We start from the raw sequence: 26,221 nt of genomic DNA on the forward strand, positions 1-26,221 counted from the left end.
CACTCTTTTATGTTGCCTTTTGACATTAAAAAGGTCTTAATTTTAATGCAATAATTTTTATTAGACTTTCACTTAATGGATAGGGTGTTTAATAAGTAATCTCGTATCCCAACATCAGAAAAAATTTTGTTTCTATGTTGCCTTTTAAGTGTTCTATAGATTTGTTTGTCTTATTTGAGTATTTAATCCAAATATCAAGTATTCTATGGCTATGGAGAGAGAAATATCCAATTTAAATATTTTTCCACATAAATACCCAATTGTCCTATTGTTATTTATTTTATAGTCCAACCCTTCGGCAACTGATCAGTAATTGCCTATTTGTCAAGATTCAAATATTTTAGTCAGCATTCATGTATTTCTTACTTTCCATTGATCTCAGCTTTTACAGCTTCATACTACTCTTGCTACTTTAAGTATGCTGCGTCTATTTTTGTCCCCTTTGTCATTTTTCTCCTTAAAATAATTTTTTTAAAAAGCTGCATTATTACATCTCTTTGTATCTTTTGTTAGACTTACTTGTAATTTATTATTTACTTCTGGAATAAATATCTTTTTTTGTAAATTACATAGAAATTTGATCGACTTTTTATGTTGATATTTTTACCCAATGACTTTGTTAAATTCTTTGTTAATTCTAATCATCATATGCAGATTTTTTGAGGCAATAGTATAATTGTTAAGTAATTGACAAGAAATTTCCAATACAATATTGATCAAGAATGGAAGTCATGGGCACCTTGTCTTATTTCTGATGCCAAAAGGAAATCTTACAAGATTTACCATCAAGTGTAATATATGTTAAGGATCTTTAAATGCTCTCTATCAAAATGAAAAAATTTCTCTCCCACTCTCATTTTGAAAATGTTTTTTTTATCATGAATATATACTAGCCTTCTTTGAATTTTTTGCTATCTAAATCATTTTTTCTCCTTTTAATGTGGTGAATTATACTAGTATATTTCCTAATATTAAAGAAAAGTTACGTTCTCAAAATAAACAGAAATGGGTCAAGTAAAATGACTTTTTGTGTATTGTGGTGGGTTTAGTTTGCGTTTTTTTTACTTGCACTGTGTTTGGGAGGTTTTGGCATTAAGATTTATACTAGCCACTTAAAATCAGTTTTGGAGTATTTTCTCTTTTCAGTTCTCTGGAGTAAGTTGAGATTGGTATATTACAAAAAAACTCATTAACAAAGTCAACTAAACATGATATTTTTTCTTTAATACAAAATTTCAATAACCAATTTTTAGCTCTTTCAATCCTCTTTTGTGTGATAAATTTTCAATTTCATTTATTTCATCTATTTTATGAATAACCTATATTTTAGGTTTATTATGATTTATTTTTTTCTGACTTCTTATCATTAAATGTTTGCTTCATTACACTAAACCTTTGGATTTCTTTTTTTAATATTTTTAATTTTTTAATTATCGTTGGTATACAATATTATATTAGTTTCAAGTGTACAACATAGTGATTAGACATTTATACAACTTACAAAGTGATGACCCCAATAAACCTAGTACCCATCTGACATCATACATAGTTATTACAATATTATTGACTGTATTCCTTATGCTCTACTTTACATCCTTGTGACTATTTTATAACTACTAATACGTACTTCTTAATTACTTCCTCTTTTTCACCTACCTCCCAACTCTCCTCCCATCTGGCAACTCTCAAAATGTTCTCTGTATCCATGAGTTTGTTTTTACTTCATTTGTACATTTTGTTCCTTAGATTCCAATGTAAGTGAAATCATATGGCATTTGTTTTTTTCCAACCCTTCGGCAACTGATCAGTATTCCACTCAGTACAATACCCTCTGGGACCATCCATGTTGTTGCAGATAGCAAAATTTCCTTTCTTTCTTCCTTCCTTCCTTCCTTCCTTCCTTCCTTCCTTCCTTCCTTTCTTTCTTTCTTTTCTTTCTCTCTTTCTCTCTCTCTTTTTCCCTCCGTCCCTCCCCTCTCTCTCTCTTTCTTTCTTTCTTCATTTATTCATTCATTCATTCTTATGGTTGAGTAATATTCCATTGAATATGTGTATCAACTCTTCTTTATCCATTCATCCATTGATAGGCACCAAGATTGCCTCCATATCTTGGTTATTCTAATAATGCTGCAATGAACATATGGATTCACATGTCCCTTCAAAGTAGTATTTTGGGTTTCTTTTGATAAATAACCAGAGTGGGATTATTGGGTTCTTTTTTGTCTCTCATTATAACCTGCATTTCATTCATTCATTCATTTATTTATTTTAATTTATTTTTTAGGTGCGGCAATTCTTGGTTGACCTCACAGATTGCAAGGAGCTTGTCTGCTTACAACCCCTTACTGTTTTTATTTTTTATGCATACAGCACCTGGTCTTCCTAGGTGGTCTCCCATCCAAGTACTAACTAGCCTTTGTTTTAAGGTCTATTTTCTCTCGTATAAGTATTGATTTTTTTTATTTCCATTTTCATGAAATATCTTTTTCCATCCCTTTACTTTCAGTCTCTGTGTGTCTTTTGATCTGAAGTGAGTCTCTTGTAGACAACATATGTAAGGGTCTTGTTTTCTTATCCATCCAGCCACCATATCTTTTGATTAGAACATTTAATCCTTTTTCATTTGAAGTAATGTTGATAGATATGTAGTTATTGCCATTTTATTATTCATATTTTTGATACATATTTTTTTCTTCTTCCTAAGGAAGTCCCCCCATTTTCTGTAGCACTAGTTTGCTGATCATGAACTTCTTTAGTTTTTTCTTGTTTAAGAAGCTCTTTATTTGTCCTTCGATTCTGAATGAGACTTTGCTGGATAAGGTTATCTTTGTTGTAGGTCCTTCCTTTTCTTGACTTTGAATATTTCATACTTGCTAATCCCTTCTGGCTTGCAAAGTTTCTGTTGATAAATCAGCTGATGTTCTTATAGGAACTGCCTTGTAAGTAATCTACTGTTTTCTTCTTGCCACTTTTAAGATTCTCTCTTTGTCTTTATTTTTGGCATTTTAATTATGATGTGTTGGTGTAGCCTCTTTCAGTTCATCTTGTTTGGAACTCTCTGAGTTACCAGGAGTGGTGAGAGTAGCCCATATCATGTCTCCACCCCTCCTTCCATTCTCTTATGCAGCCCCAATTGTAGAACTTTTGTTCAGCCATACCTCAGGAGACTCCCAATGATGGCTGTTTTGTAGTTTCATTGTAATTTTGAAGTGGTCATGAGAGGAGGTGTCTACCTTTTATGCCATCTTGACCGGAAGTCTGAACTTCTGGATTTCTAATCTAAGAAAAGTCAAACCTCTCAACATGGCATTAGCTTCAACCTACACATTTTGATGTAAAGTATTTTAATTTTTTTCTTTGATCTAATAATTAGTTATAATTGTGATAAAGTCCTTTACCATGATGTGTATAACTGGTCCTCATTTTGTTATTGATTATCAACTTTATTGCATTATGGCTAAAAATATAATATGCATCATATTTTATCTTTGAAATTTATTGAAAGCAGTCTTATGGGTTAGAGCATTGTTGTTTTTATTAATGTTAAATATGTTCATGGAAACAAGTGTTCTACAAATGTTGAGTACAATACTTATTATGTGTCTACTAAATCAAACTTATCAATTATACTCTTTATATTTTATAAAAGTTTTTGGATTTTTATTTGTTTCTTTGACCTAAGAAACAAGAAAAGTGTATAAAGATTTCCTCTTATGGTATAAATATTTAAACTTGTATTCTATCAATATTATATTAAATACACAGATATACACATTTTTACCTTCATATATTTTGAGGTTGCATTATGAAGTACATATAAACTTACAATTTTATATTTTCTTAGCTAAGTAAACATTTTTTTGTTACTAGTGACAATATCATCTCTAATAAACTTCCTTCAAGTTTCACTTTATCTAATATTAACAATACTTTTCAGCATTATTTTGGTTGTTATTTACATGGTGTATGCATGTGTATTTCCAGTAATTATGGTTATTTATATTTCCAAAATTTTTGACATTTTAAAAATGTTTTTTATTTGAATCTATTTGCTTTATCTATTCTTTTCTCTTTCCTTTTTTATTCTTACTTTTGTTTTGACTGACTAAATTTTTTTTTTTGGTTTTAGACCTAAAAAGTCTATAATTAATTAATATCTCTAGATTTCTTCATAATTAAAATAAGGCCCAAATTACAGTTATAAATATGAATGAAAAAATTCCTTAAAAATAGAATATCAAATCTAGCAGTATTCTAAAGTATAATATATCACAGCCAGTTTATTCTAGAAGTGCAAAATTGGTTTAACACTGGAAAAGTAATCAATTAAATTCATTACATTAAGAAACTAAAAAATAAATCATATGATGGTATCTTTAAATTTAGGAAAAAATGTTTTTGGTAAAATTCAATACAAATTTATAATTTAAAAAAATCTTTGCAAACTAGAAATAGAAAGTAGTTTTCTTATTATGTTAGCAGGTGTAATGAAGCCATAAGCAAACATTATAATTAATGGTAAAAATGTCAAAGGTTGCCATTCTAACTGAGACTGGGAATAAAAAAATGAAACTTGCTATAAATATTTTTAATTAATATTCAGGAAAGTCTAGGCAGTAGAGAAAGACAATAAGAAAAATAAAAATATTTAAATTTAAGAATAAAAAATCTTATAATGTTCAGTTGATATAATTTTATATTCAATCCAAAATATCTAGAGATAAATTATTAGAAGTAATAATTAAGTATAGCAAAGTTGCTATATATATAAAGTCAAGATATAAAAATTAATTGAATTTCTTTGTAGCAACAACAAAGATAAAATGAATTTTAAAAAATCAATGTCATTTGCAATAGTATTAAAATTTTAAATATCAAGGGATAAATCTGACAAAGATGTGGAAAACCTTTAGGCAGAAATCTATAAGATATTATTGAGAAAAATTAAAGGAGATCTAAGCAAATGGAAAGCTATACTATGACCATGGATTAGAAGATTTAATATTTAAAGATTTTTCAATACTTTCCAATTTTATTTGTGGGTCTGAAGTAATTTCGATGAAAATCAAAACAAGTTTATTTTTTTCTTCTTTTCTAAAAGTTGACTAGTTGATTGTAAAATGTATGTGGAAGTGCGAATAAACACAACACTCTAGTACAGAGGTCCCCAACCCCTGGGCTGCAAACCCATACCAGTCCCTGGCTTGTTAGGAACCGCTCTGCACAGCAGGAGATGAGCAGTGGACAAGCAAGAGAAGCTTCATCTGTATTTGCAGCCGCTCCCCAGCGCTAGCATCACTGTCTCAGCTCCACCTCAGATCACCAGAATTACATTCTTAAAGGAGCACCGATCCCTAGTTCCAAAAAGATTGAGACTGCTGCTCTAGTAGAAGTGTAAGTTTGGCTTACTTTATCTGTCCGAAACACAGACTTATGTAAAGCTACAAATTATATGTTATATAGAGAGTTATTCTAAAAAACTGATAAAAAAAATAAGAAAAATCCAATAGAAAATGAGTAAAAGATCTAACAAAAACTTTGCAAATAGGTTATCCGAATGTCAAATAAACATGAAAATGTGCTCATTTGCAAAGATGAAAGAAATATCATTACATGTAAAGTAGAATGGCAAAATATTAAAACTAGGGACCATTTCTGATGTGGAAGAGAATACAGGGTAACAGAAATTCTTACATGATTCTGGTTGGAGTGTAAATAGATTCAATCTCTTTGGGAAAATAAATAACAAAACAACAAAACCACTCAACAGAAAAGTTTGTGTTATCTATTAGAGGTGAAGATAAGCACATTCTATGACCCCCCAAAATTAAATAGAAATAAATAGACTTTTATGCAGAAATGATCACTAAAATGTTTAAGGCAGAATTATTTGTAATATTCTAAAACTAGAAAAAAAGAAAACAAAGTCCAAGGAACAATAGAATGGAAAATGATTATATATTCATACAATGAATATATATTCAAATATGTACATATAAAATACAACTATTAGGTTAAATTATACGGTTCATGTGGTAAAATACTAACCCACAGCAAAGAAATGGATAGTATAATAGGTTATTGATTTTTTTTATTGGTGGTGATTTTTTTTTTTGAAGGGATGTAAGTACTGTGATTTGGAATGGGCAAGTGGTTTGCTTCTAAATAGCCAGCACTGTCCTTTTCCTTGACCTGGCTGGTTACATGATTTGTGCTTTATAATAAATGTTTAAGCTTCACATTTATGTTTTATATACTTTATGTGTTCACAATTAAAAAAAAAACAAAACTTGTTTTTTCCCCCACATAAAGGCACAGAAATTATTTAGAAAAAAGTATTGCCTAGAAGAGAGATCATCTATATTCCCTATATTTTCTAATAAGGTTTCCATGGCAACCCAAGTATCATGAGAAGAGAGTCTATTAAATGCACTTAGAGTATTGGTTTTCCTGGCTAGCTGTCACTAGTCTCAAAACAGAAGTCTTTCCGATTGACAAAGTGATGTCACAAGCTAACTGTGTCATAACAGAAGATCTATAGACTAGCAACAACTCCTCTAATGCTATATTTTTTGAAGATGTTGAGGATAGAGTGCTGCTCCTCAGCAGGACTCTTAAGAAAAGCTCTATTGAGATTCCTGCAGAGGAGGTGTTGAGCCATATTAAAGCATCCATCAACCATTGCTGCTGTTTTACACTTAACTCCACCTTCAAGCCCTCAAAAGGCAATGAATGAGAACTGCTTTAGGGTTGGCAGTGGGGATTTTGTAACCTCTCTACTCTATTTCCTATTCGTTTGTTTGTTTCTACCAGAAATATAACAACATTAAATTAGATTATAGAATTTTAGTTTTGTTGAAGATTCTGTAACTTAGGATTGACTCCTTAAATCTAGACCATTCATTTTGGAATTCCCGTGTGTTAAATGTTAACATTTTGCCACTGGGTGACACGACTACCTTACTTTAATATTCCTTTTGCCAAATCATCCTCTTCCTGGATACCTAAAAATCATCTCAAAATTATTGAGTTAAAATGAACTCCTAATCTTGAACCTCCTGGAATGAGGTCTTTCTCATTCCAATAAGTGGCAACCATCCTTCCAGTTATTGAGTCCAAAATTCTGGAGTCATCCTTGATTGCTCTATCTCAAACACAATATTTGATCTATCAAATCCCATAAATACTCTCCCTTCAATATAGATCCAGAATCTGACTTTTAGTTCACCTACTCCACTGCTGATTTTTTTGTGCAGGTCACCATCATGTCACCTCTGGATCTTTGCAATAGCTTCATATCTGGTGTTTTTGCTCTCCCCCTTGACAACTCCTGGCATTTCTGAAAAATTCAGCCATAAGACAGATTTGATCATTCCTCAACTCAAATCTCTCCAAGGACTGCCTATTTCATTCTTACTCAAATCCCTTACAAAGACCTACTGATCTGGGTCCCTATACTTTCTCTGACCTAATATCCTTTGACTGTTTCCTTTGCTCACCCTATTCTAGCCACACAAACTTCTTTTTCATGATTTGGGCTTTCCTCTGCCTGGAAAACTCCTCCCCAGATAATCCACATAGCTTGCTCCTTCACATCAATCTAATGTTACTTTCTCAGTGAAGCTTTCCATGGTACCTTATTTAGGAAATCATCTCCTTGTTATGACACTGCTTACCCTCTTCTCCATCTTTTTTTTTTCTTCTTAGTACTCATCAGGATCCTACAAGTTTTATTTATTTGTTTTGTTTATATTCTGTCTCCATTACTAGAATATTAGGTCCCACAAAGGCAGGAATCTTTGTCTGTTTTAATTATTATGCACCCTCAATGCCTATACAATAATTGGCATATAGTAAGTGTTCTTACATTTTTGTTAAATAAATACATGAATAAACATTTCCTAAAATGTATCATATTGATTACTTAAACTTCAAGAGTTAATTGTTCTTTGTAAAAGAGAAGTTTGCAATCAAAAAAGTTTGGAGACTTTGAAAAATCCATTTTGCTCTTGGAGTTGCACAAAGCATATTCTCATATTGATAGATGTAAGAATTTATATAATTTGAAGGCAAATATTTAATTTTCTTTGACCCAACATTTTCTCAACATATTTAATCATGAAATTCTGTTATATACACAAGTTTTCATTTGTTTATTTTTATTTTTATATCATGAGAGATTGTGTCTGTGTGTGTATAAAATACCTCTTAACAACTCTAGAAAACTTACATTAGAAAAAGCCATGTTAGATATATACTGTGCATTTGTCTCCAAGTTCAATTTTATTGAACCAGTCTATGCCTTTACACAATTTCTAGTCATCTGGTTCCATTTTAGCTAAGGAAAATAATGCATAAAGGGAGCACCTATAGTCTGTTTGCTCTACAATGGTACCATGATGTGTTTGTATTCATTTCGTAAATGATCTGTAAATTTATCATTTTTATTAAATTATAACTTAAATACATGTAAATAAATGTGTTTTATTCAAAATAACTCAATAATTCAAATGGCCAAAAATAATTGGAGTGCCAGCCAAGTGAACTGGGTTCAACTTCTGTCCCTATCACAAATTATTTGGATATAAGTTGTAATTACTTTGATTATACCTGTATATGTTCAACAAAGAATATGTATATTGATCCCCCATGCTCAGTTTTCTACATATTCTAGTTTCTTCATTTGCAAAATTGTGGCAATATTTACAGCAGAGAAGATTAACTAAGATAGAGTTTGTGTAGTATCTGGCAAAGTGCCTAACACACTGCAGTTGCTGGAGAAATACTAGCCCCTTTACCTTTCTTTAATTGTCTGTTTCAATATAGTAAATTTTGCTTTACAAAATGAGCTATAAATATAAACTATACAAAATACATTCAAATGAATATACCTGTGATTTATACGTGTCATGCTTTCATGCACATTTTTCTAATTACCTTAGAACAAATTGCAAAACAAAGCCTTTTGTTGAAGCTCATTTATGAATGCTGATTCTAACAATTTGCTCTATACAGCAGGGATTGAAAAACTTAATTCAGAGCCAAGTTCTCTCTAATTTGCTGTAAAATCTTTTAGCTATACTTTTTGTTTTGTTTAGTTTTGTTTTTCATTATGAAGGAATTTTAAATATCATCTTGGTAAGTGTAGAATAACATTTCCAGGGTAAAGGAGATGATGTTAAGGTATGTAAAGGCATTAAACATTATTTATGTAAATTCAGTTTTCCAACAACATTTAATAATAACCTGTTATATCTTCATCTCTGATCTGGCATAGAGAAAGAAATCATATGCAGAGAAAACAGAAAGAATATAATGTATTCAAGGAAGCAAATGTGGTTTTGAATGGTTGAGAATGGGGAGCTGGGCATAGTGGACTCACAGATAAATGTAGCATAGTTAATATGAGCTTACAGACTCTCCATGAAAACAGCAATGTAATAACAGCATCTATGAGTAGGAACCACCATCTCTTGCTATACCACATCTTCAGCCACATCAAAACAGTGAGTGCACAAGGAATTTTCCAAGACATTTCTGAAGGGTAAGAACTGCTTCTGTGCTAAAGCAATTTTGTTAATTAGAATAGTTTTACAAGTGTGTCATCAAACTTCAAGGTTAATTGTACAGAACCCCCATTGAAGAAGGAATACAAGGGATATGTAGCTATGTAGATGTAGCTATGTAGATATGTAGATGTAAATAACACTGGATTAAAAGAATGAAACGTTGAATTGGCTGCTGTAGAAAGATGAAAATGTTAAGGTTGGAATTATAAGATTGTTCCTAGAAGCGGATAGTAAATAAATGCTTGCTATTGATTCCCAGCTTTGCCCCTACTTGGGTAAATGTAAGTAAGTCTTTTAACATTGCTGGACTTCAGTTCGCAATAAATATAAAAATCTGAACTCCAGACTCAAACATCTTAAAGATCTCTTTGACCCGTGATATGCTATGATCTTATAACTATTCATGGAAACATTCTAAATAAATCAATGGCACTGACAATACTAAACTTCAAAGTCCCTAAATGTGTTTGTCCTATTATTACTTCAACTCACTAAGTCAGTTGTAAAGGGTAGAGTGATGCATTTAAAACATTGTTCATTTCACTGAAACAAAACTTCAAAATATATTGTTCCAATTTGAACTTTAAAAATAGTTTGAGGATTGCCAAATTATATATCACCCTTTCTGCACAAGAACTTTTAAACTCATATATGTATATGTGTGTGTATATGTGTGTGTGTGTGTGTGTGTGTGTGTGTATACACATACACATACATATGTATATATACTGCTGGTGAGAACCGAGCTCCAAGAAAAAAAAGGAAGGCATTAAAAAAAAGACAAATGAGTAAAGGAAATTGAGAGCATATGAAAAGAAGACAGATGAGAGGAGAAAAAAAACCCCACTCTTCTCTGAAACAATGTTGAAACCAAGGAAATGAAATCATCTTTATTTCATGAAAAAATATCTTTGATAGAAAAATGCAGAAGGACAGAAAAGCTTTTATGGCATTTTCAATAATAGATGTTCATACATATGAGTTAGCATCTGTGTGTGACAGAATCTCAAACTGAAACAGATCTAAACCATTTTCAAGTGACATCCAGTAAAATTTTCCCAAAAGGTGTTCTATAATTCCTTATTTCTTTAAGGTCTGAATGTTACAATGATCATATTGCAATTGGCTTCCAATCTTTATTTTATTTTTAATTTTTTTCAAAGTTCAGTATTGACAAATTATACAATTTATATTTAGAATTAATCATTTCAATCTCACTTTTACATAAACCTAAGTTTTACAAACTGAAGTAGCTTTATAAAATGGAAATCATCACAATGTGTTCATAATATATTTAATGAATAATAGTATTTGTACCTTATTGCTGCTTCAATAATGGTAACTTGACAGCAATGTCAGCCTCCTAGGATATTAAGTACTCTAATGCTTGTACTGTGTTTTCCTGTACTGTGCAATCACTTTAGGCCAGGGGAGACACTTCATAGCCCTCAGAGAAAACTCCAGCTTTTCCAAGTATCGTTCCTTTAATGCTCATGGTTCAGAAATCATGTTTTTGTGTCCTTCGTATATATTCATGACTACATATGGGGGAAAAATAAGAAAAAGTTACAGGTAAAGATTATTCTTCTTGTATAGAAGAGCGGCTCTACCAAACCTAAGATATTTTCCTGTCATAACGATGAGCTAAAAAGAGAAGATTCTGAGATTTGAAACCACAATTTTGAGATTGTGATCCCATTTTTACAACTAACAATAAAAATTAAAGAGTATCCACACCTGATTCAGTATGTTCTCACTTGACAGTGTGCATTTCTTAAAACCAGAATGACTGAAAGAATTCAAGCTATTATAAGTTACAATCAACACACAAAAATATATGTATATTTTCTAGCTGTGGGACAGAAAAATGGGCTAAAATAAAGATGTCAAATGACAGAAGTAAATATAAAGTCTTACATTTTGTAAGTCAGTCATTATAAATCTATTATATAAGTAGAGGCTAGTAAAAGATAGTCTAGAATTTAGTTTCCTAAACATAACTCTAAGATATTTTTGTTGACCAAGGATTATATTAGACAATGGCAGCTTTATGCTATGAATGTCTTTTTTTATGTCAAGATTTTTTTTAATGGTAGATATATAAAATTAGGCATAAACCCATTATGATTATACCTCTTATACAAATGTAAAGCCAAAAGAAATTATAAGATACAGCTAAACAAAATTTCAATACTAGTAAAACTCAACAACATATAAAAGACAGGACTGCATACTATAATCCCCATAATGTAAAATGTACATAAATTTTTAGGAAGGCAGTGGGGAAAACAACAAAAACAAAAACTATAGAAAAATGCTACAAAATTACCCCCTGGATTAAATAAGCGAATGATATTATAAATTGAATTAGTAAATTTACTGTGTGCAAAGAAGGAACGACAAAATAAATTAGGGTATTTTGGAGTGTTTACTGCATGTGGGTTTTTCTAAATGTGTTACATGCATTATTTCACATAAATTTTAAAATACCTTAGGGTATAGGTTTATACTTCTAAAGAGATACTGGTAAACCATAATTTTTCCAGAGAAAGAGCACAGGAAAGAAAGGGTTGAAAATGATATCATAACACCTATCACTACAGAGTTAAGACTTAGGGATAGGCCATGATAATTGTTTTGAGGTATTAGATGAAATAGCAGGTGAAAGAATAGATTAGCGAACAAATATAGGTTGACTGAAGAAACTATTTTTAATAATTCCAAGAGTTGTTGGAATATGTACTATTATTATTCCTACCTTGCATATGAGAAAACTGAGGCCTAGTAAAATATACCCAAAGTCTCGACTCTAGTAATTAAAAGAACGAAGATTAAATCCCAAGAATCTATGACTTTATGGCTATGTTCTGTACAGAGTCAGGTTTCCATTCATTATAAGAAATTGACAAGTTAAAGGGACAAGTTCAACCGGCTGACCTCTGAGGCCTCTTCCAAATTTATGATTAATAACAATATACCATTTATTCATAAAATAAGTGTTCGATTGGACAATTGTTACAAAACATGCCTATAAATATGTATTTGATATTAATCAGAAAAAAACATTTCTTTTTATAACTATATAATTATCAATGGTATTACTTTTGAATAAAAACAAAAGAGAGCATGTCTTCTCACATAACACATTCCAAATAATCCATCCTATCATCCAACTAATTTTTAAATTATGTCCTTTACATTCTGGAGCATCATAAATATATCAAAGTAAATATAACTTTAGGTAAATGCCGTGTCTGTTTTCTTCCAAATATGTTATCTTGTTTTATTCTAACTACATTCCCATGAGATATATATCAATATTCCATATAGGTGAATAACTCAGTCTTATTGATCCACACTTGTCCACCTATATAGAGCTAGTCATTGGCAGGTGATCTAATCCTTGGTTTATCAGATATTTGAGCTTAAGTTTTGCTCAGGGTCCTACTTTGCTAGTAGTAAGTGTTACCAACTTCAGAGGGCAGTACCGAAAAGGCAACATATAATAATGTGTGGCATAGGCCTATGCAGCATACGGAATTTCTGCATAGATCAGCCAAAGGCTCTGTGAATTCAGACTTTGAACTTATGCTGTTGGATGATATTGGCCTTCATGGATTTCACAATATTTGGGGGAAAGAAAGGCATAAAGCACATTGATACCATGGCTACTAGAAGACATAAGCACTGATATGCGTGAGGATTTGTTAGGTAAGGGTGGTGGGAATTAGTTCTATAGCACAGAGAAAGAAATCACATACAGAGAAGATGGGAAGATTATGGTGTGTTCAAGGAAGCAAATGTGATTTTGAATGGTTGAGAATGGTGAGAGTAGAGATAAGGCTAGAGAAGTAGTGAGTCAAGATGAACCTAAGATGCTCTGTTATTTGGCACCATTTCATACTTCAAAACATCCCATAGTAGAATCTGATGAAAGAATCAGGGAATAAGGTAAAGTTTCCTTAGACAACAGGGCTTCCATGACCCTGGAAATAATATTACATTCACAAACACCTATTCTATCTATGTAGAATATTACTGGTTTTCCTAGGCTATGGTTAACAGAGATTTGATTCCATAAGGGCTTAGGAGAGATGGAAGTTCACATCTGGAGAAGCTCCTGCCCCTCTCAACTGTATCTCCTCAGCAAATGTCTCCAGAAGGCAACTGAGGAACCACAGAGGGACAGGCTTTGGGAAAGTTCTGGAGAAGACTGCCAGAGCACGCAGCTGGTACATTCTCTATCCTTGAGGGTTTATGGACAGACACACACACACGCACACACACACACACACACACACACACATCAGTAAACAAACTAGGCAAACAGTGCAACACATTAGGGGATGTAGAAAGAAAGGACATAGTCTGAGTACCTTATATATGCCAAATAAATGCATATATGATGAGTTATATCATCAATCTTTATATTAATAAAACTTGAGAGTGAGAATAAGAGATAGAGAGAAGTTAGTCTATACACACAGATAGATGATATATAGATGATATATAGATGATAGATAGATGATAGATAAATGATAGATAATAGATGATGATGATGATGATGATGATGATGATAATGATTATAATAGATAGATATATAGAATAGATAGATGATAGATAGATAGATAGATAGATAGATAGATGATATTTTTCGCTGTGCAGTGTATAGAAGATGAAGTCAAGATTTGATGCATATCTGCCTGGCTCAGAGTATATATATATATATTTTTTTTTTCCATCGTACTGCATATATATATATATTTTTTTTCCATCGTACTGCTTGAATCCCATAGCTATAGAAAAGTGGAGTTTTTGAACCACTATTATAATTCCACAGTACAGCTCCAGAAAATAAATACCTTTATTTTTTTCTAGTAGAAAAAAAGTCTTAGATTCTCATAAAAACATGTTTGTGACTGAAGTTAGCAGCCCGAACATAATGGGGAAATGAATGGGTGGTGAACAGATAAAGACACAGTTGTTATTACTTCATTAATATTGCCTTTGAATTGTATCTTTTGGTAAGTTAAATGCTACTTTCTTTCTCAAAAGCTGATTAACTAAGTAAGCATGCTACCATTTGTTTTCTGAAGCATCCATATTTGAGGTGTTAAGCTATTTCACCCACAATAAGAACTTGGCTTTAAAACACCTCATCAATTGCTCTGACAGCAGGACCCATCATGCCTGGAACCAATGAGTTTACAGATTGAATTTGCCATATTAAACATTCATAGCTGCCAAGAGATAATTTGGGAGCAGCTTAGTATTATTTTTGCCTAATTCTCATCATGTAATAAGCAGAGTTACCTCTGAAGATATGCAAAACACTCTTACTCCATTCTCTCCTGCTCATCTTCTCTATTAATTCTGCTTATCTTTCTGCACTTGTCACATCAACTTTAATTCAGCCTTCATAGAGGATAAAGTGTGAGATAGCAATGGGTCAGTAGAGGACCACTCTTCGCTGTGATTATGCCAGAAAAAAAATACTCAACACTGAGTCAATTTGAATTTTATGTAAGCAACAAATGGGTTTTTATATAGATATGCCACATGCAACTCATCAAACATATCTATACTAAACAATTATTTGTCGTGTATCTAAAATTCAAATTTAAGTAGGGAATTCTGCATTTTTATTTGCTAAATCTAGCAACCCTACCCACAATGCATCTTCTACAGCTGAGGGTCTAATTGAGTGTATTAGTGTCTCTAACTTGGTATACTTGGAGCCCAGTACAGGGGCAATGAAGAGAATACCATCACATTTGCACAGAACACATCATCTATTATGCTGGTGGGGAAAGACTTTGGGAAGAGTTCAGGCTTTGGAGATTTGACTGGGATTATAATTCATCTTTGCTATTTATCAGTTGAGTATATTGTCTTTACTTCCACTGACCTTGTTTCTTCATGTGTGCGATGAAAAAAAATTACCTTGTTAGACTTTTTTAGACTAACTTTATTTGCCCTGTGTCCATATGTCTTTTTTTCCAAATATGGATAGCTTCCTTGAATAAATACCAAGTAGCTCTGCAAATCTGGGATCTCCACAGGGTGCTACAAAGAATACAGAATCAAATTTTCCCAGACCAAAAATTTAGCCACTCAGATTGTGGTGGTTTTCTGCATCACATTTTTAAGATTCCTGATAACTTTGAAAAATAAAATGAGCAAACTCATGTGAAATCACCTACAAGGTCCATCAGTCACACAATAGTCAGCAAATGTTAATTCCCTTCTCTCCATTTCCAATAAGGGTTTGCAAGCTTTATCATAAAAAGGTTTTCAACCCAGTAGTCTTCTGCTTCAAGACTCAGCAAAAGAAATAAATTCAGTGAAATTCTCCTGAGAAGAGTGAATGATACATTTAAGGGAGCAGCTTCACTAGACAAGAAAAGTTTATTTATTTGACTTCTTTCACCTGTATCTGATCCTGTTGGAAATATTAATAAAGGGAATGCAGCCATTCTGCATAACCAGGTTGAAGATTAAAGCCATCTTTTTAGAACCAAATTCTGAAAAGTGATCTCCAGCATTCATAGACATTACTCTTTTTTAGAGAGCTGATCCTGTAATCTTAGCTGCAAATCACTGTAATGCCCTGGAAAATGGCTCCCATTCTACAAGATAACTTTAGAGTCCCTACACAGTAAAGAAGGGAACACTAATATTCAATTTCTGTTTTCCAAAAGAATCAGAATGATGTAGACAACCTACAGGGAAACCTCATACAGCACATAGGTCAGAAATCCACACCACTAAAGTCACTCCCTGAGGGAACACTAAATATAATAGCTCACTTTGATTGAACACTTAATAAATGCCAGACTTTGGGCTAAGCACTTTATATGCTTTATGTATTTTGATCTGCACAACAACTCTGTGATATCGGTAATGCCATCGTCTCTCTTACACAGATTGGGAACTCCAGGAACAGAGACGATAAATCTCCTGCCACAGGTCATACATATACTAAATGGTAGAGCCAGAATTAAATAAAATCTGTCTGTCCTTTTATGTTAAAGTTTCTCACCATGTAGGCAGAGATCTCCTACATTAGAAACATGTTAAAAACTAAGAGCCTGGGATCCATCTCAGAACTACTTAATCAGATATCTAAGGCTGAGAACAGGAATTTACATTTGTAACAAGCTGCCCACGGTCTGTGATGAAAGTTAAAGTTGAGAGCTCCTGACTTATGTTATACTGCAACTATGACATGAACAGAAAACACAGACCTACAAGTGAAAACAATCAATTTATGAAATATTCTATAAAAAGATACTGGTCAGTCAGGATCCTTTAGGATACTGACCCACTCCTAGGGCTGCACGGGACACCCGAGTGAGTTGAATGTTGCACCTTTGAGAAATCCTCATGTGCCATTCACCACTTAAACAGGGAAAATCTCCAGAAATAATTTCAGTGACTGACTGAGAGTTATCCAGGACTAGACCATATGGCCTTTCGTTCCATTGATATTTTGTTTATACTTTCTGTTTTTAATCATTTAAGTACATTAAGAGTTAATAAAAGCATACATCATTTAAGTTCACTTTAAACCATTGATTAAACAAATATTTATTCATCTCATAATTTTGCTAAGCATTAGGCTGGAGATGCAATTATGAATAAGTTCTGTTCTCACATAACATTTTCTAGTAGGAAGACTGATAATAAAAAGTGAACAAATAAGTCAGTTAAGACAGTAATAAATTCTATGGAAGAAACAAAAGAGGCTAATATTAATGGGATAGGAAATGCATAAAATAGGGTAGCTAGGGAGAGCCTCTTATGAATTCTATTTGAACTGATGCCTTTATAATGAGAAGGAGCCAAGCTTGTGCAGATAAGATAGTAATGTGAGAACAGCTAGTGCAAAGTTCCTGAGGTAAACAAAAGAACAAGAAGAAGGTGGATGTAGCAGAAACACGGTGAGCTTGGAGGAAAGTGGCAGGAAGTAAATCAGGGAAGTAGGCAGTGCCAGATCATTGAGGACTTGGCATAGCAACATATGGTGTCTGTATTTCCTTCTAAATCCATTAGAAAGTTTCACACAGGGGAATGACAGGATTTGATTTACATTTTAAACAGAAAGTTGTATGTAGTTTAAATTATAATGCAATTTGCCTTTGCTGAAAAGAACCACTATTTCCAAACTGCCTGATCCTGGTCCTGTTTATTTTAACATCTTCATTAGGTTGTTTCCTCTTCTGCCCATAGAAATCCTACGCTTCCCTCAAAGATCAATTTAAGGTCCACTGTGCCCGTGGCTCTGCTCATTGCACCTCATCCCCCTGTTTTTCCAGGCATCCTGTCCTTGGTTCTTTCTCTTTGCTTGACACAGAATAAATGTAAATTCATCTTTATAATACCCGTAGTTGTTCAAAGAACAAGCATTTGGTGGATACTTGAAGTACAATCTTGAGCTTGGTCCATTAGCTGGTATTTTGCATGCAGTGCCTTCAGGCAATCTCTACACAGCTATGACAGAATAAGCTTTTTAAGGGAAATATGATCACTCACTCCCCTGCTTGCAACCTCTGAAGGCTTTCTTTCACAATAAGATAAAATGATACTTCTTTGAAGGGCTTATAGGGGTCATCATAATCAGCTCTGACCTGATTAACCAACCGTATCACCTACAATACTCCCTTTCGTGTGTATTATGTTTCTCCAATTACCCAGGACTTCTTGTTATTTCCTAAAACCCCTGTGCTCTTCATTTCTTACTTACCATGTTCTTCCTTGAGACTTTCCCTCATTTTCCCTTCAGCCATCTCCCAACCATAGGAATTCTTTTTTATTCTTCCATGTACCAATATTCCTGATTATTCCAGTGAGTAGGCCTTCCTCTGTGTTCCCTTCTCTCAGGATTTAACAGAGTACATAGTCCCTAAAAACATGCTTCTCTAGAAAAGTAATTGCCTACAGTAATCTCCTATGTAAGACTTCTATGAATAGATAGAAGGATACTGATGGTTATGGGAAATCATGAAGCATAGGTACAGAACCTAATATTTCCCACATGTAAGTAAAGTCAAACCCTATTTATGTGTGTGAGCATGACATCCTGCAAATGTCTGGGAAACCCATTGTTGCCTTTTATAAACAAACAAAACAAAACAAAACCACACCAAAACTTCAATTAAAGTCCTTTTTGCACCTAACTGGAATTGGTTAAAATTCTGTCCCACACACTGAATCACAAACTTCTTGAGAGTCTGTCTTGTCTTCGTGTCACTCTGGCCTGGCACAGCGTTTGACCTCCCAAAGAGGCTCCTGAAGCAATTAGATGTAAAAGTCCATTTTTTAACCTCTTTGGGAATTACTTCTCCCACCCTCTCAAACAAACAAACAAACAAACAAACAAACAAAACTTGGAGGGACTTGTGATCAAGACAGCTGAATTATTAGTGCTTATATTGAGATCTATGTTAAAAAAAATAATAGTGTAAAGAGAGAGGGAGTAGTCATGTTGCTAAAGAGAAAAGTAAGTGTGAAAACAAGATTGTGAAATGTTTCTTAAGCAGAATCTTAGAAAGTCATTGGAGAGATCGTTCAACTCAGTATTCCAGTTGGAAAATGTATCCTATCAGAGGAAATGCAGGAAAGTGGCAGGAAGTAAATCAGGGAAGTAGGCAGTGCCAGATCATTGAGGACTTGGCATAGCAACATATGGTGTCTGTATTTCCTTCTAAATCCATTAGAAAGTTTCACACAGGGGAATGACAGGATTTGATTTACATTTTAAACAGAAAGTTGTATGTAGTTTAAATTATAATGCAATTTGCCTTTGCTGAAAAGAACCACTATTTCCAAACTGCCTGATCCTGGTCCTGTTTATTTTAACATCTTCATTAGGTTGTTTCCTCTTCTGCGCATAGAAATCCTACGCTTCCCTCAAAGATCAATTTAAGGTACACTGTGCCCGTGGCTCTGCTCATTGCACCTCATCCCCCTGTTTTTCCAGGCATCCTGTCCTTGGTTCTTTCTCTTTGCTTGACACAGAATAAATGTAAATTCATCTTTATAATACCCGTAGTTGTTCAAAGAACAAGCATTTGGTGGATACTTGAAGTACAATCTTGAGCTTGGTCCATTAGCTGGTATTTTGCATGCAGTGCCTTCAGGCAATCTCTACACAGCTATGACAGAATAAGCTTTTTAAGGGAAATATGATCACTCACTCCCCTGCTTGCAACCTCTGAAGGCTTTCTTTCACAATAAGATAAAATGATACTTCTTTGAAGGGCTTATAGGGGTCATCATAATCAGCTCTGACCTGATTAACCAACCGTATCACCTACAATACTCCCTTTCGTGTGTATTATGTTTCTCCAATTACCCAGGACTTCTTGTTATTTCCTAAAACCCCTGTGCTCTTCATTTCTTACTTACCATGTTCTTCCTTGAGACTTTCCCTCATTTTCCCTTCAGCCATCTCCCAACCATAGGAATTCTTTTTTATTCTTCCATGTACCAATATTCCTGATTATTCCAGTGAGTAGGCCTTCCTCTGTGTTCCCTTCTCTCAGGATTTAACAGAGTACATAGTCCCTAAAAACATGCTTCTCTAGAAAAGTAATTGCCTACAGTAATCTCCTATGTAAGACTTCTATGAATAGATAGAAGGATACTGATGGTTATGGGAAATCATGAAGCATAGGTACAGAACCTAATATTTCCCACATGTAAGTAAAGTCAAACCCTATTTATGTGTGTGAGCATGACATCCTGCAAATGTCTGGGAAACCCATTGTTGCCTTTTATAAACAAACAAAACAAAACAAAACCACACCAAAACTTCAATTAAAGTCCTTTTTGCACCTAACTGGAATTGGTTAAAATTCTGTCCCACACACTGAATCACAAACTTCTTGAGAGTCTGTCTTGTCTTCGTGTCACTCTGGCCTGGCACAGTGTTTGACCTCCCAAAGGGGCTCCTGAAGCAATTAGATGTAAAAGTCCATTTTTTAACCTCTTTGGGAATTACTTCTCCCACCCTCTCAAACAAACAAACAAACAAACAAACAAACAAAACTTGGAGGGACTTGTGATCAAGACAGCTGAATTATTAGTGCTTATATTGAGATCTATGTTAAAAAAAATAATAGTGTAAAGAGAGAGGGAGTAGTCATGTTGCTAAAGAGAAAAGTAAGTGTGAAAACAAGATTGTGAAATGTTTCTTAAGCAGAATCTTAGAAAGTCATTGGAGAGATCGTTCAACTCAGTATTCCAGTTGGAAAATGTATCCTATCAGAGGAAATGCACCTTTACACCTCAATGGCATTCAACAGTAGGGCCACTCAACTAGTGTCACTCAAAATAGTCTGTAACTGCAATGAAAGCTACAAATACAATACAACTTCTGTAGATTATCCTATATGAGAGACTGCAATGACCAGTTGATGTGTTTTCTTTTGTACACTAGGCAAGGATACTGTGAATTACTACCCACGATTCATATAGCCTTATGGTACTTTGAAAATATTACCTTCAATTCTTAGGACTAGATATAGAACTGCATTGCCACTTGAGACATTGCCGGCATGCAACCTCTTTGAGTAAACATGAAGATCTCATTTTGTGACATGCCCAGTAGTTGTTAGTCACCAGTAGAATTCAAAAGGTCTGGAAGACAGACTTAGTTTAAATCCTATATTTGCTACTTCCTTGCTCTATAAATGAGAAATTTCACCTAAAAAAATCTCAGTTTTGTCATTTATTAGATACAGTTCCTACCTCACACATTTTTATATAAATAGTTCCTATCTCATGCATTTTTTTCAGTTCAATGAGATAATGTAAATTTTGTGGCACATGTCAAACAATAATATTAATTTATATTACTCTTCGCACCTGATTTCTCGTGTAGTTTAAGAGCTCAACAAATATTCTTTAGATTGCGCCCCTACAAACATACAAATACCTTTACCCATAAATTGCTCTTTTATTTTATAAGAAATCATGATATACTAAAATGAATGACATTTTTATTCCAAATACATCTAATTTAGATTTTAGCTTAGAGAAAGAGGATCCTCATTTCTATATCTCTAATGCAATTCACAAATTAGGGCATACACGTGAATTCATTTGACTGACACATGAGCCTGTTAAAATTTAAAAAACCACACACAGCAGTGCATTTACAACAAGCAGGGCAGCTTTAAGGAAAATATCCCCACTTTATATCATCCAAACAGAATTAGAAGCGGGTCACTCCTTTGAAGATTATTTTCAATGCCTAGTAAAAAAAATCCTAAAGCCATTTTTTTTTAAATGAGGAAATGAAGACATATTCAATATATGGTGAAGTTGGAAGTAGTAAATAGTAAGATTCAATTCTGAATCTATACACATATTTTAGATCATAGACATTTCTGAGCCTTTCCTTATAGAAAACTCAGTCTTTATTTTTCTTTCTTCCTTTCTTTCTTTCTTTCTTTCTTTCTTTCTTTCTTTCTTTCTTTCTTTCTTTCTTTCTCTTTCTTTCTTTCTTTCTTTCTTTCTTCCTTCTTTCCTTCCTTCCTTCCTTCCTTCCTTCCTTCCTTCCTTCCTTCCTTCCTTCCTTCCTTCCTTTCTTTCTTTCCTTCTTTCTATTTCAAAATACAGAAATTATTTTGGAATAACTTTTTAAGATTTTAGTTAAGAATCCAATTTTCCCAAGTTATGTAAGCCTTTTGATTTTTTAAAAAATGTATACCAGAATTCAGTCAATCAGGCTTTGCATAAATATGTTATCCTAAAATGTCAAATTGCAAACAAGACATTTAATTGACAGAGTCCATTTTATTTTTCCATATGAGAATAAAATACATTTGCATGAAAGATCACCAACACGATCTTTAGTTCACCCTGTAGTTTGCTAATATGTTTATAAATGGCATTGCACCTACTTTTATACAAACATCTTTGATGCCTAGAGCATCAAATACATCAGGGCATTGTCAGAGAAATAGCTGCATAACGAACAGCTCAAATGCATATAATGAGATATGTTCCATGATGGAGCACCTGACACGGTAGCCAGAGATTTCTGAGATGAGAAATAATTCTTCATGATCACTAAACTTGGCCAATCTGACATGCCCTTTGGCCATCTGTCTCATCTGAATGATTGGTTGGATTTCTCATACAACTCAATGAGTACTTGTGCTTACAAAGAAGTTTGTCTATACCATTTCTGGATCTATTAACACTGTGAGGGAAAGTTGGAACATCTGACCCTAAAAATCTCAATTTTCCCTCATGCATGCATGAATGAATTAAGTCATGAATTCAAGAAATATTTTTTGATTATAGGTTTGATATAAACTTTCAAAAAATTTTTCACAAACATTTCACAATTTTGTTTTCATGCATCTTCAAATTCCTGTCCTCATTACATCAATTAACTATTTTTTAATTAATACTATATTCCAGAGCAGTATATGTTGTTGAAATATCCATTGTACCAATCCCAGAAGCATCGTTAAGAAAAATTCATGAATGTAATTAAGGAAAAATCTTTCTGAATGCTGACAGTTTTATGGACATTGGATTTGGCATGGTTTATTCAATGGGATAATTATTCTTTATAATTAATAAATCAACTCAGAAAACTTTTCAGTTAAGTGTTTTTATTGAAGTTTATATTCTCTTTCTAGCTAAAATAGTGGCACTAGGGCCTTATAGACCCAGATTGAGAGACTAAAATAACAAGGCTCACCCTAAAGTGGAAGCAATATGGGGCTAGTATAGATTTGAAGTATTGCATCTCTCAGTACAGTTTATTCACTTTGGCTGGTACTCAGCTTAAATGTCTCTTCCCCTGGGAAGCTGTCTCTGAACTTTCCAAGCCCATTTAGTTGTTTTTTTTTTTTTTTCTTTTATTATATATTGCCTATGTCATTTTTATAGCACCTCATATTACCTCAACTATGTGTAGCTTTCTCTCTTTTTAGTCTCAGAAACCTTGGATAAAAAGGAATGTGGACTTTATATCCATATCTACAATATCTTATATATCTAGGACATAGTGTGATAAGTTTATGTTGATTAAATAATAATAGGATTCTTGAAGCATTTGACTTGGAGTTATTTGCAATAAATAGAAATTTGTTAAACTGTATGAAGTATTCAGGTTTTGAATCTGATCAATAAGAGTTCACATAGATATGATCATTGAGAATACAAAGACAGGGAAAAGGCCCCTGTGCTTCAGACTATCACATTGTGACCCATGTTCAAACTCAAGGAAAGATGAAATTAATGTCCAAAAAAGAATGAGGAAAGTTGAAAATAAAGGTTTCTAGAACTCATTAAAACAAAGCTGGAGTTGATTATTTTAGGCACACCAATATACTGACATGATTAAGTTTATAGAGACTATGCCTATATTTCTGCTTCTCAGTTGAATTTATACATAGAGTGCCATATTATTGGGATAAAATTGCTTTCAATGAAAGAAATTTTACCCATATAGATTATAAAATCACAAGTTAAATGTGCAAATATTTGTTCACAAAGCAACAAACAGAATTTCCGTATGCAGTTAGAGCAACCCGTGGGGGTGAACTGTGTTTAGAAATAGTGAGATCAGTGAAAACAGTTTGTTTACTAAACTATTCATCATTCCAAACAATCCTTCATTAGTTGCCATGATCCAGATGCACATTACATCTTTAATTTTGACTTTAGTCCCTTTAATTCTGACTTGTTGCCCAACCTCTTCCCTTTAAGACAATCCCTACTGGAGTCAAATATTCACACACTGAGAACACATTACTTTATAGCTATGATTTGACTCTAACTTTTGTAAGACTCACTATGACCTTAGTCATGAGTTTCATATAGATTATCTACTCAAAACTTAATATTTTTCACCTACCAGTACTAAATTATTTTAAATGTTTTAACAGATCTCTTAATACATATCCTGTTTCCTTAGCAAACTGTTATACTATAAGGTGCCAGGGTCAATGGAGGTCCTCAGAAAAATCCGGTAGAATGGTGACTGGTTCATTTCTTTTAACAATGATAATTAACAGTGATGTAGCAATTTCTGTTTACTATAACAATGGCCACACCACTTGTGAGGTCTGCAGCTACTCAGTCCCCACCCACCAGCTATGCAATGTTTCCTGTGTCTGCAGTCATTTTACTACATAACGTTTAAAGTCTCTATTCTCGAAGTCCCCAATCACCATAGTCTAGTGGGACAAATTTCTCTATTCACTGTATGTAGCACCCACTATCCTCAAAATGACTGCTGATGCTCAGACTTCCATGTTGTTATTCCTCATCATCATCAGTAAATGAGGAAGTACAAACAACATGATCTTCTCAACAAATAATTTATACTCTACTACATGACCATGTCTATAACTTTCTGTAATTCTTAGACCACATGACCATAACCTCCTTTCCATGCTAAGAACTTCTTTGAGTACTTACACAATGACTATTCATTGTTTCCATCGAGATAGCTATCCTTTCTTCACCTTCTTCCACATCTTCCTTACATTCCAGGATGCTTCATTTGGATATTATTCTGAATTTCATTGCCTTTAGGAATTTTCATCACATCTATCTAGAAAAGCCTCAAACCTGCAGAAACTGGGCTGTCTATATGCTTTTTCTATAATCTAATATCCAGATAATAGAGCACTAATGAATAATATCACAAAATAGGGAAGATTAATTCCAGTATAAATATGCAATCATTAATCTCTAATTAACCCTCATAACTTCCAGCAGCATGGTTACCAATTTGACATTTTCTCTCAGATATAGCAAAGACATCCAGAACTCAAAATTGCCAAACCTAATCTAGTAAATACCTCTCATAAATTGGTTTCTTTCCCAGTATTGTTTTTCAGTTTGAGGCCCACCTTTTACCTAAATGTGCAAACTATAAACCCTGTGATCATCCTAAAAATCTCCCCTTTCTCACCTCTAACAGTTCCTCTTAAATTCTTGTTGATATCATGTTTTAAATATCTATCGATTTTTTTTCCTATATCTTCTCCTGTCACGTTAATCCAATTTAATGTCATCTTGCCTGGCACACATGTTAATGAAACTTGCAATTTTATATTTATTAGTTTTATTACATGATTATCATTTGTAAGCTTACTAGACCATAAATTCCATCAAACTAGATTTTTTTCTGTCCATTTTTACAATTTCATCTCTAGCATTTTGCATGTTTTATTTGCTTACAGTGAGCATTTGATAAATATTTGCTAAATGAATGGATGGGTGGATAAATGAATACAAGGAAATTTATAAGTATTGTCACAATAAACATATATGTACAAAGCAAGTATTCATATCCATACCAAGTAAGAGTAAAATCTGAAGTTCAATGGAAATTATACAAGTAGAGAATTATGAATTTGAATGAAATGTAGATCTTCTCAATTTCACTAACTTTAACTCTCGAAGATCCTTCCATTATACCACCATGATGCATATCGACCCCATGGAATGTTTTTTTTTTTTTTTTTCATTTTACTTATAATATAGTCTCAGAAAACTGTGTCCAATTCTTAAGTGATTATCTATGACTATAGAGAATAATTCCTGTGGAAGCCATTCTAATGCTTTTAAAGACATGCCATTCACTGCAAATAATTTCAAAAGAAATATTTTAT

The 26,221-nt window shown here is 33.1% G+C and overlaps 1 protein-coding gene across 1 annotated transcript in view; it reads right to left on the minus strand.

Moving 5' to 3' along the window:
• NRG3 (neuregulin 3) overlaps positions 1 to 26,221 on the minus strand; it is a 991,727-nt gene that overhangs the window by 91,677 nt on the left and 873,829 nt on the right. The gene's annotated exons all lie outside the window — the stretch shown is intronic.

Source organism: Pteropus alecto, unplaced genomic scaffold, assembly GCF_000325575.1.
Source record: "Pteropus alecto unplaced genomic scaffold, ASM32557v1 scaffold155, whole genome shotgun sequence".
NCBI lineage: Eukaryota > Metazoa > Chordata > Mammalia > Chiroptera > Pteropodidae > Pteropus > Pteropus alecto.